Below are 21,590 nucleotides of genomic sequence, written 5' to 3'. Positions count from 1 at the left end.
TGAACTGACAGTACATACAGCAGGGTGGATTTGTGTGACATGGCTTAGTGTTTAACATGACATCGAAAATTGAATACTAGAGTATTGACAACTTTGTTTAATTGGGCTTTAAGATATAATGACTCAAAGTTTTGGGCAGTATGCATGTCTTGAACCAAAAAATAGTTTGGTGATAATATTAGTTTTGTGTAACCTTCTGTAGTACAATAGTGTAGTTTTTTTTAGCAGGTGTGCTGGAAACAAAATCGCTTTAACAGCTTCTAAATATGATAAGCCATGTTCAAGTGCCAAAGAAAAGTACAAAATACCCATAAATACCCAATTGTTTTTACATGCATGTCAATAAGGTCAGATATGTAGTAGTTTCAGGACACCCACATCCCAAGTTATTGAGATTATACATGAGCGTTTCATCTAGGAATGCAGGTAACATTACAGTTTTGTACCATGTTCTGAAGGACAATGTTCTAGGAAAAGTGTGCAGAATAAATGAAAAGTATTGTGTTTTACCCCAAAATTAGTCATAGAACATTTTCAAACATAATTGTACTTGTTACTGTTTCATAATGGGAGGTCATGATTGTGTAGAAATACTCTCCACCATGGTACAAGGTCTTATATTGACAAAACAATGTTAAAACATACGTGTATTTAATTAAGGGTAGATAAATCCTGTCTGAGAATGCAACCTTAATGCACATAGCCCACAAAGTTATGGGAGATAATTCCTTTCTGAGACTGCAATCTTGGTGTACATAGCCCTCAAAGTCAGGGGAGATAATTCCTGTCTGAGACTGCAACCTTGGTACACGCACAGCCCTCAAAGTAAGGGGAGATAATTCCTGTCTGAGACTGCAACCTTGGTCCACATAGCCCACACAGTCAGGGGAGACAAATCCTGTTTGAGACTTCAACCTTGGTGCACATAGCCTTCACACAGTAAGGGGAGATAATTTCTGTCTGAGACTAGAACCCATTTTTTCATGATTCACATAATCCTTAAAAAGTACTGGTGTACAGAGAAATGTGTTATACAACATCCTGTTTATTGGTAAGTCACATTCCTAACAGAGATGCTTTTATATCCGAGTTTATAACTGCTAAATATAGAGAAATTATGACATGATTGGTCATTCAATACTAACTTTAGTCAACAAGTATTCTAAATATTTACAAAACCAAACCTTAGTGAGCAAAACAGACAAGCCTTAACATATAAAAATAACTGCAAGATATAACAAAACAATTTTTCTAATATTTAACAAGCCTTGATGTTAAAGCATGGTTATTCACGCTTAATCCATAAATACTCATTTGACAATTATGTATAACATCAGTTCAAGAGTAATTACGTGCATCATTAATGATATAAATACTTTTTTTTTTTTTTTTTTTTTTTTCTTCAAACTTTTGTTTATTCAACAATATATATGCATTTTACATTTCATAGTAAATCATTACATAATATAAAACTTTCAAGCATGATAATTACCAAAGCAGTTAATTCATGTACCAGTAATCAGTAATAATTTAAAAACTACGAATGTACATATAAACCAAGAACGACTGAAAAAAAGGGAAAAAAAGGGAAGAGGAAAAGAAAAAAAGATATAAAACATGCATGTAAAAAAGATATAATTGTTTATATGATACATTGTATTATTCTTTTGTATGAAAACTTGAAATCTGAAAAGTGTAGTTACAAGAACAAATTTCTTACAATTGCCCAATCATTTTTAAATTTATCTGAAATATTTTCATAAATGTTCCATGCTAACTGAAGGCTATTTTTGAAACCAATTACTGTTGGAACACACTTTTTTCTTTTACACAGAAAAATAAATTTCTTATATTCTAATAAAAGTATATCAAATTTGAAATTATTATTTCCAGAACCTAACAATACAAACATACTGTTAATGACAATACTTGAGTCATTAATATTCAACTTATGTACCATATCCTGCAAAATGCTGTATTTTATTGCAATCCCAAAAGGGATGTAAAAGAGTTTCTTCATGGCATTCACAAAAGGAGCAAATATCATTTTCAACCAGCTTCATTTTATATAATAATGAATTTGTTGGTAATATTCTATGAAGAACTCTTAATTGTAACCATTGAATATAAGAATCTTTTGTACACTTAAATACACAACTATAGACATTTTTCCAATTAATACAGACATTTTCATATTGTTATAACCATTTGTGTTGACTTGTTGGAATTTCATTATTATTAACAAAGATTTTATATAGAAATCGGTTAACATTTTCTTTTGTCAAAATTTGGTTTATGAAAGTGTTCATACATGGGTTACTACATTCTAAAAAGTTAAAGTCATTAAGCACAAATTTAGAATGCCTCATATAGGCCTTTATCGCAGATATTATGAAGCAATTTTGTGTCTAACTGTCTTCATAATATTTGTTATCTTTTATTTTAATAGTTCTTAATGTTTTTGTCCCATAAGTCTGATGTACATATTGTCTCTTTTGCTGTTCAGATGTAAATCTTTTATTCATATGAAATATATGATATTTGGTATGAAAATTAATGTTATCTTATGAGGAATTCATTTATATTCTTTATAACAATGAACCTTTAAATTATATGCAATATTTCATACATTTTCTTTATTTCCTTTTACATCTGAAGGGTTTCATAATGGTTTTTAATTCTTCAACAAACTGTTATTTCTTGTGTCTACATGTTTCCTTTAATTTTAGCACCTTCATTATTTTATGTTCTAACTAATCTTTATGCAACAGGCTTAGCTAGACAAGTTTTGATAGCTAAGCCTGAGTGAGACATTTTAGACATTCTTGTTACTTCTTAACCTTTTAAAACAACAATATGTTTCATATAAAAGCCTAAGGATCACTTTTATTAAGGACTTCGAATTGTATGGTGTTCCATTACATTACTTTATACTTTGTGTGTTACCAAAGTCAGGACATTGGGCTTGTGTTACAAATATTATTTTCGACTTTGTGTGCGTTACCAATGTTATAATAAAGGACATTGTGTTACAAATATATATTTCTAGGAACAGTTTTATAAGTGTGTTTAATAATTTGTGTTACAAATTTAAAATACTTAAACACTTGTGTTACAAGAATCATTGATGACGCTGTATAAATAACTTCTACTGGTGTTCCATAGAACTGTATGCATGTGATTATATTCTGGACGTTATTAAAACTTTAAAACATTCATTGTGAGTTGCGTCAGGATTTGAACCCACACATTCACGTCATTATAGTTTGGTGGATGAATCTGGGGCACAGCACTGTTTAGCTGCTGTGACTTTCCCGGTACCTCTGAGTGTGTGGACCAATCAACAGCCAAGCGAGAAATTTCCATTATAAAAGAAACTGACGGACTCCACAATGAATTTCAGCCATTTCCAAAAGGGTAACCATCATCTTTTTTACCCTGTTATCATGATGTGCCAGCCATGCCGCAGTCATTCTTACCACCACTGCAATCGGACCAATTCCCCTGGTACTCCACACCAAGCCAGGTCAACATCTTTTCGCAAAAGTCAGATGCAGCTGCGGGACCGTATAAGAATGACTGCCTTCATGAACAGAAAAGACTCCCAAAACATGCCATTTCACCACCTGGACGATGCTGACCTGCAGAAGTTGCGCTTCAACTCTTTGACTAGAATAACATCAAACTGTAAGGCAAATTCAAAAAACCCTCAAGAAAAATTTCAGGCAACTATTGAAGGTCATTGTGCAGCAATTTCCTTCCTCAAACTCCAAAACAATGACCTCAAAGTTAGTGACCAAGTGCATTTCAACAAAAACATGGAACTATCAAAGCAGCTGGACCGTCAATCTGAAATACACACAAAGGCTATGTCAAAACAAATAAAGATAAATCAGGACCTCACGAAGAAACTTGACCACATGGTATCAGAATCAAAAAAGGCTACAAATACAGAAGAGATTGCTCCACTAAAACTGCTCAACTCAAAGCTTGTTGAGAGACTCAACAAGGCACAAAAACAACTACAAGATCTAAATCTATGTTACAACCAGACCTCACAGACACGACAAAAAATAATTGAAAAGGCCAGACAGGAATTGAAAGATATGGCAAGCGAAATCGTTGTGCACCGTTATGATGACTACTGGGACCATGAGGAAGGAAAACACAATTGCCGGCAATGTGGCAGTCAGGAATACCATTCAAAAGATGAGTGTCTTGCTGTGGATGAGAAGTGTGGGTGCTGTAACAGAGTCGGACATTTCACTCTTTTGTGTAAACATCTATATAAACAACTGTAACAGGCAAAAATTTGAATTATTAAATCTCGAGATAATGTTTTAACGTTTGGGGTCCAAACTTAAATGTATTTGGGGGGAACTATTATGAAGCAATTTTGTGTCAAACTGTCTTCATAATATTTGTTATCTTTTATTTTAATAGTTCTTAATGTTTTTGTCCCATAAGTCTGATGTACATATTGTCTCTTTTGCTGTTCAGATGTAAATCTTTTATTCATATGAAATATATGATATTTGGTATGAAAATTAATGTTATCTTATGAGGAATTCATTTATATTCTTTATAACAATGAACCTTTAAATTATATGCAATATTTCATACATTTTCTTTATTTCCTTTTACATCTGAAGGGTTTCATAATGGTTTTTAATTCTTCAACAAACTGTTATTTCTTGTGTCTACATGTTTCCTTTAATTTTAGCACCTTCATTATTTTATGTTCTAACTAATCTTTATGCAACAGGCTTAGCTAGACAAGTTTTGATAGCTAAGCCTGAGTGAGACATTTTAGACATTCTTGTTACTTCTTAACGTTTTAAAACAACAATATGTTTCATATAAAAGCCTAAGGATCACTTTTATTAAGGACTTCGAATTGTATGGTGTTCCATTACATTACTTTATACTTTGTGTGTTACCAAAGTCAGGACATTGGGCTTGTGTTACAAATATTATTTTCGACTTTGTGTGCGTTACCAATGTTATAATAAAGGACATTGTGTTACAAATATATATTTCTAGGAACAGTTTTATAAGTGTGTTTAATAATTTGTGTTACAAATTTAAAATACTTAAACACTTGTGTTACAAGAATCATTGATGACGCTGTATAAATAACTTCTACTGGTGTTCCATAGAACTGTATGCATGTGATTATATTCTGGACGTTATTAAAACTTTAAAACATTCATTGTGAGTTGCGTCAGGATTTGAACCCACACATTCACGTCATTATAGTTTGGTGGATGAATCTGGGGCACAGCACTGTTTAGCTGCTGTGACTTTCCCGGTACCTCTGAGTGTGTGGACCAATCAACAGCCAAGCGAGAAATTTCCATTATAAAAGAAACTGACGGACTCCACAATGAATTTCAGCCATTTCCAAAAGGGTAACCATCATCTTTTTTACCCTGTTATCATGATGTGCCAGCCATGCCGCAGTCATTCTTACCACCACTGCAATCGGACCAATTCCCCTGGTACTCCACACCAAGCCAGGTCAACATCTTTTCGCAAAAGTCAGATGCAGCTGCGGGACCGTATAAGAATGACTGCCTTCATGAACAGAAAAGACTCCCAAAACATGCCATTTCACCACCTGGACGATGCTGACCTGCAGAAGTTGCGCTTCAACTCTTTGACTAGAATAACATCAAACTGTAAGGCAAATTCAAAAAACCCTCAAGAAAAATTTCAGGCAACTATTGAAGGTCATTGTGCAGCAATTTCCTTCCTCAAACTCCAAAACAATGACCTCAAAGTTAGTGACCAAGTGCATTTCAACAAAAACATGGAACTATCAAAGCAGCTGGACCGTCAATCTGAAATACACACAAAGGCTATGTCAAAACAAATAAAGATAAATCAGGACCTCACGAAGAAACTTGACCACATGGTATCAGAATCAAAAAAGGCTACAAATACAGAAGAGATTGCTCCACTAAAACTGCTCAACTCAAAGCTTGTTGAGAGACTCAACAAGGCACAAAAACAACTACAAGATCTAAATCTATGTTACAACCAGACCTCACAGACACGACAAAAAATAATTGAAAAGGCCAGACAGGAATTGAAAGATATGGCAAGCGAAATCGTTGTGCACCGTTATGATGACTACTGGGACCATGAGGAAGGAAAACACAATTGCCGGCAATGTGGCAGTCAGGAATACCATTCAAAAGATGAGTGTCTTGCTGTGGATGAGAAGTGTGGGTGCTGTAACAGAGTCGGACATTTCACTCTTTTGTGTAAACATCTATATAAACAACTGTAACAGGCAAAAATTTGAATTATTAAATCTCGAGATAATGTTTTAACGTTTGGGGTCCAAACTTAAATGTATTTGGGGGGAACTATTATGAAGCAATTTTGTGTCAAACTGTCTTCATAATATTTGTTATCTTTTATTTTAATAGTTCTTAATGTTTTTGTCCCATAAGTCTGATGTACATATTGTCTCTTTTGCTGTTCAGATGTAAATCTTTTATTCATATGAAATATATGATATTTGGTATGAAAATTAATGTTATCTTATGAGGAATTCATTTATATTCTTTATAACAATGAACCTTTAAATTATATGCAATATTTCATACATTTTCTTTATTTCCTTTTACATCTGAAGGGTTTCATAATGGTTTTTAATTCTTCAACAAACTGTTATTTCTTGTGTCTACATGTTTCCTTTAATTTTAGCACCTTCATTATTTTATGTTCTAACTAATCTTTATGCAACAGGCTTAGCTAGACAAGTTTTGATAGCTAAGCCTGAGTGAGACATTTTAGACATTCTTGTTACTTCTTAACCTTTTAAAACAACAATATGTTTCATATAAAAGCCTAAGGATCACTTTTATTAAGGACTTCGAATTGTATGGTGTTCCATTACATTACTTTATACTTTGTGTGTTACCAAAGTCAGGACATTGGGCTTGTGTTACAAATATTATTTTCGACTTTGTGAGCGTTACCAATGTTATAATAAAGGACATTGTGTTACAAATATATATTTCTAGGAACAGTTTTATAAGTGTGTTTAATAATTTGTGTTACAAATTTAAAATACTTAAACACTTGTGTTACAAGAATCATTGATGACGCTGTATAAATAACTTCTACTGGTGTTCCATAGAACTGTATGCATGAGATTATATTCTGGACGTTATTAAAACTTTAAAACATTCATTGTGAGTTGCGTCAGGATTTGAACCCACACATTCACGTCATTATACAGAAATTAATCCATTATTATATAGTGTAGGAAGTTGACCTTCTTATCAATTATTGCTTCAATTTCCTCAGGCTATACATATTTCCATTGGCATTAAAAACATCTTTATGGCTCAAGACCACAGTTATCTGCCCCCCGTTGACCAAGATCCGGATGTGAATACAGAAAAAAGAGTGCTTGTGTTAAAGTATCAATATTTTATTAAAATTGAATAAAAAAGAAGCAAAAAATGTTCTTTTTGCAGAGAACTTGACTGAATATGACACTCTATTGCAGAAATTGATAGTTTTCAGTGTAAATATTGGAAAAATCATAGCTTGTGGAAGTCTGAAAATTAGTTGTTTGTAGCCGATTGACTCCTTGGCGGAAGGGTTATGTATTTGAACTCAATTTTGACAGTCGGGTCAATGGTCAACATGGTGTTTTCTTGTGATTATATTTTGTGTCTTGAATTGTTCTAGAGATGCCATGTCCTTGTTTTTCAATTGGGATGTGTATAAAGTCAAAAGCCAGGTTAGTGTCTATACGAAACATATAGTAACAAGAGCTGTCACAGTATGTGACGAATGCCCCCGAATGTGACATTGACCTACGAACAAGGTCAGTACATGAAAAGTTGATCTTGCCTTTACGTGTCAAATACATATGGCAAGTTATTTTAAATTGCCTCTGAACATAAAAAAATACCACCCATACTTGACAACCTACACTGTTATGTTCTTATATTCAGAATTCCCTTGTGAATAAACACTTAGTGTATCTTTCACCTAAGAGGTAGGGACATGGGTCTTGCACACGACACGTTGTCTTCGTATGTGGAACACATGTAGCAAGTGATTTTAAAATCTGTCCATACAAGGGAAAGTAACAGCCCTGACACGACAACCTATACTCTATGTCCTTATATGCAGCACTCCATAGTGAATAAACACTAAGTGTGACCTTGACCTTTGAGGTAGGGACACGGGTCTTGCACGCAACACGTCGTCTTGGTATGTGAAACACATGTGTCAAGTTATTTTAAAATCTGTCCATACAAGAGAAAGTTACAGCCCTGACACGACAACCTTTACTCTATGTCCTTATATGCAGCACTCCATTGTGAATAAACACTATGTGTGACCTTGACCTTTGAGGTAGGGACACGGGTTTTGCAGGCGACTCGTCGTCTTGGTATGTGGAACACATGTGGCAAGTTATTTTAAAATCTGTCCATACAAGGGAAAGTGACAGCCCGGACACGACAACCTATACTCTATGTCCTTATATGCAGCACTCCATTGTGAATAAACACTAAGTGTGACCTTGACCTTTGAGGTAGGGACACAGGTCTTGCACGTGACACGTCGTCTTGGTATGTGGAACAAATGTGGCAAGTTATTTTAAAATCTGTCCATACAAGGGAAAGTTACAGCCCGGACACAACAACCTATACTCTATGTCCTTATATGCAGCACTCTATTGTGAATAAACACTCAGTGTGACCTTGACCTTTGAGGTAGGGACACGGGTCTTGCACGCGACACGTCGTCTTGGTATGTGGTACACATGTGGCAAGTTATTTTAAAATCTATCCATACAAGAGAAAGTTACAGCCCGGACACGACAACCTATACTCTATGTCCTTATATGCAGCACTCCATTGTGAATAAACACTAAGTGTGACCTTGACCTTTGAGGTAGGGACACGAGTTTTGCACGCGACACGTCGTCTTGGTATGTGGAACACATTTGGCAAGTTATTTTAAAATCTGTCCATACAAGGGAAAGTTACAGCCCGGACACGACAACCTATACTCTATGTCCTTATATGCAGCACTCCATTGTAAATAAACACTAAGTGTGACCTTGACCTTTGAGGTAGGGACACGGGTCTTGCACGCGACATGTTGTCTTGGTATGTTGAACACATGTGGCAAGTTATTTTAAAATCTGTCCATACAAGGGAAAGTTACAGCCCGGACACGACAACCTGTACTCTATGTCCTTATATGCAGCACTCCATTGTGAATAAACACTAAGTGTGACCTTGACCTTTAAGGTAGGGACACGGGTCTTGCACGCGACTCGTCGTCTTGGTATGTGGTACACATGTGTTAAGTTATTTTAAAATCTGTCCATACAAGAGAAAGTTACAGCCCGGACACGACAACCTATACTCTATGTCCTTATATGCAGCACTCCATTGTGAATAAACACTAAGTGTGACCTTGACCTTTGAGGTTAAGGGACACGAGTCTTGCACGCCACACGTCGTCTTGGTATGTGGAACACATGTGGCAAGTTATTTTAAAATCTGTCCATACAAGGGAAAGTTACAGAGCCGGACGGACGGACGGACGGTGCGATTTTAATATGCCCACCTTCGGGGGCATAAAAATAACTGTGGTCTCACGCCTTATCATTTTACAACTTGAAGACAACCTTTTGAGGGGAACTGGACAAAACGTCCCATGGACAAAACTGCCCAATTGTCCTTTTTGACTAGGCGGACTAAATATCCTATCCTGGACAAAAGATCCCATAAACTTTTGTCAGTAAGCAGGCGCGTAGCTGCCTATACGTGAGTACGCTGCTAATCAACATGTTTCAGACCTTTTAATTTTTAAAAATCAGCCAAAGTTGCAGAATATGTTCTTGACGTACATGATCCTAAATCTGCAGATGTCCATTTTCCTGTATTATTAAAATAAGGCCTCAGAACGCCCAGAATGCACCAGATTGCACCATTGTTTTCAAAATGTTCCACGAGGCATGCCCCGGACCACCCAATAACAATTATGAATCCATATGAATAGATAGCTCACAGATATTTAATAATTTCTAAATGTGAATAATTGTTAACTAACTGTTAATTGGCTTTGAGTGTCAAAATGATCTGGGATGTTTTGTCTACCTAGTCAAAAATCATGTGGGAGGATTTGTCCATGGGATGTTTTGTCCTACATTTCCTTTTGAGATATATGACCAGGGTAGTTCAAATAGATCATGCACATTTTACATGATTTTTTTTTTTCTGTTGCAATTCGGAGTTATTTAGCTTTATGGTTAGGATGAATATTATACCGTGTTTTTTTAGCTAAGCTATTTTGAAAAAGCTTAGCAAAAGCTGTGTTTTTTATAGAAAGGTTAGCAAAAGCTGTGCTTTTTAATAATAGCTTAGCCAAAGCTATGTTTTTTTCTCTAAAAAGCTGCGCTTTTTCTTCAAAGCTGCGCTTTTTAAAAAAGAGCTGAACAAAAGCTATGTTCTTTTCTCTAAAAGCTGAGTTTTTTCTTCTAAGCTGCGCTTTTTGTTTATGAAGATGCGTTTTTTAAATCAAAGCTTAGCTAAAGCTGCGTCTTTTGACTAGGTAAAAGATTGCCTCTAAGAAAAGCTGCGTCTTTTTCATATTAGCTGCGTCTTTTCCAAAATTAAAATTGGGTTAGTATTTCTTTAAAAGACTAAGCTTTTCAAACAAAAGACTAAGCTTTTGGAGAAAAACTAAGGTTTATATTGTGAAATTCATTTTCAAAATTTTATTATTTATTTATAACACAGTTATTAAAATAGAAATTCCAAATATTTTTCTGTGTTTTTTTTTTTATTCAAAACGCAGGTGTCTGAAAATATATCATTTTCCTAAATACCTTTAAATTGTTTTGAAAATGTGTCCCATCTCATCAGGTCCTGATTATTCTATTTTGGATTTTTTATTTTAAACTAAAATTGAATCCATGTTGGTCAAGTTATTCTTTTTCTCTGTACATGCTGATTCGATTTAAAATAAGACAATTTTTGGCTGTCTTTGGCATTTAACCAGTGCCATTAAACTGGGTTTATGTTTAAACTTTTTGCTACTCAGAGCTAGTTTCTGTAGTTTTTGGCATAAATATTTTGGCAGGAACAAAAGATACATCTTTTTTTTTATTGGCATCCCTTTTTAAAAAAGTATCTTTAGTTTTATTGATAATCTACTGTCATTAAAGAGTGCATTTTAAGTGTATCATTTTACTAAGAAGTGCATCTTTTAGTTTAGGTAAAAAAAGTAGTATCTTTGTGTAATAAAGTAAACATTTATGAAATACACACATAAATACAAGAATATGAATGAATGAATGAATGAATGAATGAATGAATGAATGAATGAATGAATGAATGAATGAATGAATGAATGAATGAATGAATGAATGAATGAATGAATGAATGAATGAATGAATGAATGAATGAATGAATGAATGAATGAATCAACCAACCAACCAATCAATCAACCAACCAGTAAATAAGCATTTTATTATTGATCAATATACCTTCAAACTAAAATAAAATAAAATAATGAAATAAAAAGAAAGATTATTTTAAAAATATATTATATTTTTTATTTAAATTAAAAGAACACATTTTACTTATAGGCAATAATCAATTGCATGTAATAACAACATTTATAGAATTATTATTCCTTAAATTTGTTGTAATGCCACTACCAAATTCTTTGTCATTTCCTTTCCAATTTTACAACATGCATGATAAGCCTGATCTTATCTGATTGTACCAAGGACCAATTAAATCTCAGCATTTAGGGAGCCAATTTCAAATCAAAGCTTGTTGGGATTTCATTAAAAGAATTATGATGATGTTTTAATTAATAAATGAATTCACACCAATTAAAACAAATTAATAGTAAAGGGATTAGTGAAGTAATATAATGATCATTAGATCAGATAAATATGAACTATGATTAGAAACATGACATACCCCGATTGGATGATTTGTGATAAACTGACATGTGAAAGCACTCAGGTCATGGTATGTATTCTTTATTTCAGTTGTTAATTTCACTGTTATGACACTTGACTACTTGTGGGACTTTTATTTGTCAACTTTCAATCTAGTGCACATATTTTAATAAATGTTGTAGATAGTAGCTGGATGTAGGATTATTGGTCCCAGATAGTAGATTTACGTAGTTTTAAAACTCTATGAAGATGCACTTGTTTTCAGCCTTATATATATGTTAATATCATATTAACATATTAAGCTGAAATTGCCATGTTTCCATACATATGCACACTAGCACCTTTAATGCTATACAAATGATTACAGTGTTGGTTTTTGGAGGGGTCATAAAACTGCCATCTGCCACATGGCTTACCAGTTATTGGAAACTGGCCAAATTGGGTCAATCAATTTAAGTTAAGTACTAATAAAGTCATTACATATTTAAAATATGACACCCTGTTTTATTCCAGAGCTGTCAGGAATCTCTAGATTTGACAAAAATATAACAAAAGATCCTTGAGACTTGTCATTTTCCAATTTGTAGCTTACAGTTTCATGATTTTCTATCAATTATTTTTGCCACTGAGTAAAAGGTTATTTTATTATTGCTAAATTTGACAAATATGTACTTCTTTGTCTGTCTGTAAATACATTATGTCCAGTTACAAGGTGTCATGTAAAATTAAATATGAAATAATAAAAATATATGTAACACAAACTCATGTTTAGGAAATTTAAATAAAGCAAAATGTCTATGTATTTATTCAAATGTGTTCTATTTTTGATGGTTCAATATATTTATATAACGCGGTTTAAACACACGTGGTGCATTTTTTTTTGTTTAATTTTGTTTAAAGCGTATATTTTTGTTAAAAAATGCACTTTATATACACTCAAGTGTGTATTTAGTGCGTTTTTTTGTAAAATCTTTTCTTCACCTGTGGTATTTTTTATGAAAATAGGAGCTACGTTTTTTTTTAAAAAAGTTGCGCTAAATTAGCTAAGCTATTTGAAAAGCTTCATCATAAAGCTAAGCTTTTGGGCCAACACCGCCATAAAGCTGCGCTTTTCATAATTAGCTAAGCTATTTTAGAAAAAGCTAAGCTTTTGGGCCAATACCGCCAATAAGCTGCGCTTTTCATAATTAGCTAAGCTATTTTAGAAAAAGCTAAGCTTTTGGGCCAATACCGCCATAAAGCTGCGCTTTTCATAATTAGCTAAGCTATTTTAGAAAAAGCTAAGCTTTTGGGCCAATACCGCCATAAAGCTGCGCTTTTCATAATTAGCTAAGCTATTTTAGAAAAAGCTAAGCTTTTGGGCCAATACCGCCAAAAAGCTGAGCTTTTCATAAAATAGCTTAGCTATTTAAGAAAAAGCGCAGCTCCATCAAAAAGCTTAGCTTTTGGGCCAATACCGCCATAAAGTTGCGTTTTTCATAATTAGCTAAGCTATTTTAGAAAAAGCTAAGCTTTTGGGCCAATACCGCCATAAAGCTGCGCTTTTCATAATTAGCTTAGCTATTTAAGAAAAAGCGCAGCTCCATCAAAAAGCTTAGCTTTTGGGCCAATACCGCCATAAAGCTGCGCTTTTCATAAAAATAGCTTAGCTATTTTGCCCAATATCACCAAGAGCTGAGCTTTTTAAAGAAATTAGCTAAGCTATTTTGGCAAAAAAGCATAGCTTTAGCGCAGCAGCTGTGTTGTTTTTTTCCCAAAAAGCTGCGTTTTTTATAAAAAAAGCTGCGCTTTTTCGGGCCAATACCGCTAAGCTTTTAGCTCAGCTTTTAGCTTAGCTTTAGCGAACCTTTTTTGGCACGGGATCTATTGATAAGTAACAAACTACTAAACAAGATGCCAATGCCGCAACACCGCACTAAAGCCTTATTTTTTATTTGGCATTGCAATTTTGCAAACTGATAAGTACTTGTTTACCATTCAATTATGGGAGTTTATGTGTAGATAGGGGAGATAATCCCTGTCTGAGACTGCAACCTTGGTGCACATAGCCAACATGTGTAATTAAGGAAGAGCGGTTCAGATTGTAAACACAACGTTTAGTCAATCCCTCAAAAATACTGTTGTATAATAAGAAATGTATTATACAAGATCCTGTTTATTGGTAAGTCACATTGCTAGTAGACACGTTTTTATGCCAAATTTTATAACTGCTAGATATAGAGAATATTCAAGGTCGGTCATTCAATACGTAATTTGATATACACATGTTTTCTAATATTTATAAATAGAGGTAGGGACATGGGTCTTGCTCGCAACACGTTGCTTGGTATGTCCAACACATGTGGCATAGTATTTTAAAATCTGTCTATACAAGAGAAAGTTACAGCCCGGACACGACCCCCTATACTCTATGTCCTGATATGCAGCATTCTATTGTGAACAAACACTAAGTGTGACCTTGACTCTAGAGATAGGGACACAGGATTTGCACACTACATGTTGCTTGGTATGTCCAACACATGTGGCAAAGTATTTTAAAATCTGTCCATACAAGAGAAAGTTACAGCCCGGACATGACCACCTATACCCTTATGTCCTTATATGAAGCATTCCATTGTAAAAAACACTAAGTGTGACCTTGACCTTAGAGGTAGGGACACCTGTGTTGCATGTGACACACTTTCTTGATAATCTTATGTCCAACACATGTGGTAAGTAATTTCTAAATCTGTCCATACAAGAGAAAGTAACAACCCAGACATGATCACCTATACTCTATGTCCTGATATACTGCATTCAATTTTGAGTAAACACTAAGTGTGACCTTCACCTGAGAGGTAGGGATACAGGTCTTGCACACCTAAAACAAGCCTTAGTCAGAGCAAGTAGAGACACTTTTATGCTTTAGAAATAAATTGATTAAGAGATTATTACATGAGTGTCGATCTTTCAATACAAATATGTTATTTATAAACAAGATTTGTAATATTTAGAAAAAAACAAACATTGGTGATACTAGAAAATAAAAACAAACTGTAATCCAATCCATATACCACTGTCCAACACAGTTAATATAATGTCGGAAGATGTAAAAAAACACATTCGGCATTTGCTCACTACTTTTTTTAACATCAATTTTGTTCAGTTTTAAATCTGTATGGCCCTGCAAGTTTAATCGATATACTTGTGACTTGCATTATATCTTATAAGATTATTAGACACAGCCCGAAGGCTGTGTCTGTAGGGATACAGGTTTACAATTTACAAAGGATAAGGGTCTATGAATAACACATTTTTTTTAAACTTTCCTTAATCTATGTTGTAAAGGAACCGTTCTGATGTCCGTGAATTGTTAAATAACATTTTTATTCAGAAATGTTAGCCTGAGACACCTGGAATGATAATCTACACACTTATTTATTGCCTTTTCATTTAGACTGGGTGCTGGACAGATGCAGTTGTTATTTCCCTTTGCCAATTGCCATTGTACATTTTCATATTATGAATGCTTAAACTTATGTTTCACCCTCATTCCAATTATATATTCACACTTAAACACTTTAAGCTTGCATCTTTGATGTCTTGCATCATAATTTGTCTAGCAGATAACAGCTTCAGTTGTACTAAAATGTTTTATTCAACAATATACACACATCATTAAAATTGGTTGCCAATTTTTGAAGTTTGAATAGCGGTATACATCTCCTACACAATTGTATTGTTTACAAATTAGAGAGTTTTAACCAAAAAATGGACGTTGAATGCTACAGGAAACAACTAAGCAAATTTATAAATAATTTTTGTTCATCGTAATTCTAAATGTTGTTCATTATTGAGTGTAGTCCCGATCATTGAGACGCTCGAATATGATCCGAGTTTTACTTTCCATTTATATTTTAGTAAATATGTATCTATAAAATGAAATGAAATGGACAAATTAAAAGCAAGAAACAACATTTGTTTTCTTTTAATTGATTTTTCTGTTAAGGTACATAATGACAGTCTTATTTAAAGATGAAAATGGCCAATATTACGACCAACGCACAAAGTGCATGAACGATATATGTATACACAAACTTGTCTTCCCGAAAACCAATTCAAGTTATTCGAGTAATCGAGTACCTGAGTACTCGATCGGAAGATTGTCAGAGTACTCGATTACCAATTTTACTACTCATTTGCCATCCCTAATAATTATATTGATAACAGTAAATACTTTGACTGAAATGATTTATTAAAATGAATAGCATTGTCATTCATCCACATAGTAGTTATTGCAAGAACGCTTATTGTATCAGTACTTGTTACCATTCCGTTATGAGAGTTCATGCGGACAGACTGACGGACAGGGCAAAAACAATATGTCTAAGACTGCAACCTTGGTCCACATAGCCCACACAGCCAGGGACAATAATTCCTGTCTGAGCCTGCAACCTTGGTCCACATAGCCCACACAGCCTGGGTAAATAATTCCTGTCTGAGAGTGCAACCTTGGTCCACATAGCCCACACAGTCAGGGAAGACAAATCCTATCTGAGCCTGCAACCTTGGTCCACATAGCCCACACAGTCAGGGAAGACAAATCCTATCTGAGCTTGCAACCTTGGTCCACATAGCCCACACAGTCAGGGAGGACAAATCCTGTCTGAGAGTGCAACCTTGGTCCACATAGCCCACACAGTCAGGGAAGACAAATCCTATCTGAGACTGCAACCTTGGTCCACATAGCCCACACAGTCAGGGAAGACAAATCCAGTCTGAGAGTGCAACCTTGGTCCACATAGCCCACACAGTCAGGGGAAACAAATCCTGTCTGACACTGCAACCTTGATCCACATAGCCCACATAGTCAGGGAAGACAAATCCTGTCTGAGAGTGCAACCTTGGTCCACATAGCCCACACAGTCAGGGAAGACAAATCCTATCTGAGACTGAAACCTTGGTCCACATAGCCAACCCAGTCAGGGAAAAATTATTGCTGTCTGAGGCAGCAGCCTTCGTACACATAGCCAACCCAGTTAGGGAAAAATTATTGCTGTCTGAGGCAGCAACGTTGGTACACATAGCCCTCACAGTCAGGGGATATAATTCCTGTATGAAACTGCAACCTTGGTGCACATAGCCCACACAGTCAGGGGAGATAATTCCTGTCTGAGATTGCAACCTTGGTGCACATAGCCGACAGTCAGGGGAGATAATTCCTGTCTGAGAAAGCAACCTTGATGCGCATATCCCGCAGAGTAAGGGGTGCTAATTCCTGTCTGAGACTGGAATTATGGTGCTCAAAGCCCACACAGTAAGGGGAGATAATTTCTGTCTGAGATTGCAACCTTGGTGCACATAGCCCACACAGTCAGGGGAAATCATTCCTGTCTGAGACGGCAACCTTGGTGTGCATAGCCCGCAGAGTTAGGGGAGATAATTCCTGTCTTAGACTGCAACCTTGGTGCATTTATATAATAGCCCAAATGCATTTTCAGATTGTAAACAAAACATTTTGGTCATCCTTCAAAAGCACTGTTGTATAAAAAGAAACGAGTTATACAACATCCTGTTTACTGGTAAGTCACATTGCTAGAAGACAGGCTTTTATAACTCATTTTATAACTGCTAGTTATAGAGAATATAACATGAGTTTGGTCATTCAACATGGACTTTATTACTCAAGTATTCTATTATTTATAAAAACAAGCCTTGAAAGCCCGGCAAACATGCTTTTGTATGTTAATATAGCTTATAGATAAAACATGATTAGTCATAGTCGATTATCCTTAGCGGGTGTTTTTATTCACCTTGAAAAAATAATGAGGGGGATTTTTTCACCGATACAAAAAGTAGCAGGAAGTGTTTTGTCTGGGAGTTGTTCTGTCAGGGAGGTGTTTTGTCCAGGGGTTTGTTCTGTAAGGGAGGTGTTTTGTCTGGGGGTTGTTCTGTCAGGGAGGTTTTTTGTCTTGGGGGTTGTTCTGTCAGGGAGGTGTTTTGTCTGGGGGTAGTTCTGTCAGGGAGGTGTCTTGTCTGGGGGTTGTTCTGTCAGGGAGGTTTTCTGCCTGGGGAGGGGGGTGTTCTGTCAGGTACATGTTTTGTCTGGGGGTAGTTCTGTCAGGGAGGTGTTTTGTCTGGGGGTTGTTCTGCTAGGGAGGTGTTTTGTCTGGGGTAGTTCTGTCAGGGAGGTGTTTTGTCTGGGGGTTGTTCTGCCAAGGAGGTGTTTTGTCTGGGGGTTGTTCTGTCATGGCGGTGTTTTGTCTGGGGGTTGTTCTGTCGGGGGGTGTTTTGTCTGGGGGTTGTTCTGTCAGGGGGGTGTTTTTGCCTGTGGGGGGTATTCTGTCTGGATCCCACTTATTCAATGTATGAATGTTAATGCTGTGTGTTGAAATCAAATTAAACTGTTTGAAAATATGAGTCTGACTGTTCTAGTTTGGTACAAAATTGTAATGTTAATGTGTTTGCTTTACTGACAGGCGCCTTTTGTCAAATTTATTTGCAAACATTAGCTGGTATTGGGTGTAAGAATTGACAAGTGGTACAGGATTGTCCGCCCCTTTCCTAAAGAGCCCCACCTGAGGGACCTGTCATCGGATTTAGTCTTAATTACTTTGGTTTTCTACTTTATTCGTTTTAATCTGGGGCCTGAATTAAAGTAAATCCTCAGTTTTTAATGATTTGACAATCTTATGCCTTGAACATCTGCCAGTAGGCCCCTTCTTTTAAAAGTCACTTGTCTGTATAATTATAATAATAATGTAAGATACCTAAAAAGTATTGGATTAGGCATCACTTCCTTATTTCATGTCTTATATTCCTTGATTAAATTAAGTAAACTGTAATTATTTATTTTATTTTATAAACTTGTTTATATTGAAAACTATAATTTTGATATGACTTGGAATGATCCAAAATATTGATAACCATTAATACTTTGACTGAAGTACTGAAAAGAGATTCATAATATAAAGGGGTCTTCTGACAGAAGTCACAGGAACAGGCTTTGTTTCCAAAACTGTCCACCTAGTCCATTTGTTTCCCTTTAGCTTTAAAGAATAGAAAGAAAGTCAAATTTCAGAATAGGTTACAAAAGGGCACCATCCAAGGAACATCCCAGTGAAGTTTCATCTAAATTGGCAAGGCAGATAAGGAGAAGAAATTGAAAGGATGGTGGGCAATGGGAAAAGCTCACCCTAACACTACATGAATAAATATGGAGGGTAAGGCTGTTATTTTAACTATTTCAAGTTTCATTTCAATCTCTTAAGAACTTTCCAAGAAAAGGCCCAGGCTGAACTTCCTTTTATTGCCACCTATCCATATTTCCGGTGTCATTTCAATCCCTTCAGAATTTTCCAACATATGGCCTGGACAAGCACCCATTTTCAAATGACAGTGCTGAAAGCATTGAAAGACTATAAGTGTGACAAGCCTGGTTTTATTTTTTTTAAACTCCTGTTTACAGGCAATAAATTGATAAAAATAATTTTGATTTGCCCCAAAACTGTAACCAATAAATGCCTGTCACTTCCCTAAGAATAGGAAATTTAAATTGATGAATTTTTAATATAATTAGATAGTTTCCTATTAGTAATTGATAAACCTATTTATATACTAGCATATATGTACAATGCTTTCATCTCGCATTTAAGTTCAATGCTAGTGCCAAGTTAATAAAATGAAACCGAAAAATAAAATGAAATAATGTAAATTGATGAATTTTTAATATAATTAGATAGTTTCCTATTAGTAATTGATAAACCTATTTATATACTAGCATATATGTACAATGCTTTCATCTCGCATTTAAGTTCAATGCTAGTGCGAAGTTAATAAAATGAAACTGGGCCTATATTAATTATCTAGGATGCTTTGACTATTTGTAGTTGGCAAAGTAAGACAGGGTCTTTAGGTCAACACATTTCTATTTTCAGTTATTTTCTGCATAATTATTTATATTACCGTATTATATCATGTATAGGACGCTAGCATAGATAGGACGCAGGCAAAAAAATAGTTGAGAAAACGGGTAAAAACCCTTAATATATAAGATAGGACGCAGCGGAAAAATGTCAAAATCGGAGCCGAAAAATTGAGGTTGATCAAGTTTTTATAACATATATATTGAAGTAAAAAACAAACAAAAAATTGTATATAAGGCATATTTTGGTAACTGTCTTGTGTATTTCGATAATTATTGTCGTATTTTGGTAATTTAGCGTACGTACACAACAATGATATATGTCTTGACATTTTGAGAACATTTACGCATATTATAAGACTTATACAAATGCCGTAATAGTCCCGACTGACCGTCAACCTACAGCCTCAAATATCAGATAAAAAGGAGATAATTAAGCAAGCATTGAGGACAGAATTTTGGTTCTTGTGCACTGCACTTTCTCTCATTGCCATCCATCTATTTTGAAGTTTGATTTCAATCCTTTTTATACTTTTCAAGATATGGTACAGACAAACTACCATTCGAAATATATCAGTTTAAGGCGGGTTGACTTAAAACATATGGTGGGCAGGTTTATGATTCTTGTGCACTGCACGTCCTGTCATCTAGCTATACATCAAGTTTCAATTGAATCCAAAATATGGCCTTACCAAGCACCCATTATGGAAAAATACCAGTTCTTGGAATGATAACTAAATGTATGGCCCAGACAAAAACCAATTTTCGAAAAATGTCAGGGGAATGGGGAAATGCTCTATCTTAATAAGTTTTGACGTTGACCTTAGAGTTAGCGTCGTTGGTCTTGAATGTGACACCTTGTTGCTATGTAGCTGTACCAAACATATGTAACAAGCGACCCCAAGAACACCAACAGTTCCCTTCAGAGAAAAAGCATGCTCAACCCTGAAGGGGTCAACTGCTCTTTTATATACGGTACATAAATTCTCCATCCACACAGAGACCTGGAGAAATTTGCACATAATCAACGAACTAAGAACGCACTTCTGTCTACAGCGGAATGTTACACATATATGCCAAATTATTAGAAAATCCCTTTGGGAAAGACAAAGTTACATCCCGTACACACACAACCATTCCATAATGACAGACCTGTAAGTTTGACCTTGACGGTTAAGACTACTAATGGACATGAGTCTTCCTCACAACATGTCACGTTTATGTAAAACATATGTGCCTAGTAATTTTAAAATCCTCCAAGAGGAAGGGACAAAGTTACAGCCCAAACATGGAAAAACCGACGACGACCTGAAGGTATGATTTTAATATGCCAACCTTCAGGAGCATAAAAAATTAATCTCTGTTTTCAAAAACATTTTTATGTCTGCTTGGAATTTATGCTACGTCTTTTATTAAAGGGAAGAAACTTCTACAATACACCTTGTTCAACATATGCATATGTTACTCCCCCTGCTTCTTATACTTGTCAGCTGAACAAGGTATATCCCCAGCTACAACGGACAGTGGTTACGACCTCTTATAACATGTATGAAGTATATTTGTACGCTCTGCTTATAAAACATTATTTTAATAGCAAATGAATGCTTAAAAACATCCATTTCTGGTTTAAATATTTTAACTTGAGCACAGATAAAAATGTGTAACGTAAACAACAGTATTTCAAGTTTTGTAGTTTATTTTAGGATGTGTTTAAGAAATACT

At 35.1% G+C, this 21,590-nt stretch overlaps 1 protein-coding gene across 1 annotated transcript in view; it reads right to left on the bottom strand.

The window, feature by feature from the left end:
* The window catches only part of LOC128214358 (uncharacterized), a 121,058-nt gene that overhangs the window by 64,534 nt on the left and 34,934 nt on the right, over positions 1-21,590 (bottom strand). The window lies entirely within an intron of this gene.

Source organism: Mya arenaria, chromosome 13, assembly GCF_026914265.1.
Source record: "Mya arenaria isolate MELC-2E11 chromosome 13, ASM2691426v1".
In the NCBI taxonomy this organism is placed as follows: domain Eukaryota; kingdom Metazoa; phylum Mollusca; class Bivalvia; order Myida; family Myidae; genus Mya; species Mya arenaria.
The sequence above is the reverse complement of the archived record's forward strand: the minus strand, read 5'-3'. Positions and strand labels throughout refer to the sequence as shown.